This window comes from Pan paniscus, chromosome 1 (assembly GCF_029289425.2).
Source record: "Pan paniscus chromosome 1, NHGRI_mPanPan1-v2.0_pri, whole genome shotgun sequence".
NCBI lineage: Eukaryota > Metazoa > Chordata > Mammalia > Primates > Hominidae > Pan > Pan paniscus.
The window spans coordinates 105,143,596-105,144,205 of record NC_073249.2 but is presented as its reverse complement, the minus strand read 5'-3'; the positions used below and the strand labels follow the sequence as shown (position 1 = coordinate 105,144,205).

Below are 610 nucleotides of genomic sequence, written 5' to 3'. Positions count from 1 at the left end.
ATCGCACCAGAAGTGACTTGTTTGTTCTCTGATTCTTGCACTCAGGCACAAGACAACCTGACATTTCAGGAGATGCTCTGTCAGAATTGGATCTCTGAGTGGGGTGGCTCTTGATAGGGATCCCTGTTAACTGTGACTAGAATCCTGAGAAGAGAAAAACCTTCCTGAAATGGGCATATCCCTGGCTGGCCTGGAACCAACCTTTCAGACTTAGGACTATGGGAAGAATAGGGGGAGATTCTCTAGTGATGATAATACATGAATGCTTTAAAAGCTAGAACAGGCGTCCCTGGGTGGTCTTGAACTACTCACCGTTCGGTTAATAGCCGAACGCGCTGACCGATTGCGCCACAGAGACAGGTACTAGTGATTCCACTGGGCGCTATAGGCAGGGCGCACTCACCGAACTCCCCAATCCCTTCCAGCCTCAGAGCCTGCCTGGCAGGACTACTGAGCAAGGCCTTGGAAAATCGGAGCGATTAGAGCGGTGAGTCGCGCTGGTCACACTGCACACCTGCGGGTTGGGAGATTCTGGAGCCAGAAGGAGAGCCGAATGGCCTTCGCCCACCCTGCCCCTCGTCCGCTTCAGAAATCCCCGGAAACGCCCCGG

At 53.4% G+C, this 610-nt stretch overlaps 1 non-coding gene across 1 annotated transcript; it reads right to left on the bottom strand.

The window, feature by feature from the left end:
* Window positions 1-284: 284 nt before the first annotated feature.
* Window positions 285-358, bottom strand: TRNAN-AUU (transfer RNA asparagine (anticodon AUU)). The gene has a single exon. It is a non-coding gene; the product is annotated as a tRNA-Asn (tRNA).
* Window positions 359-610: the final 252 nt, after the last annotated feature.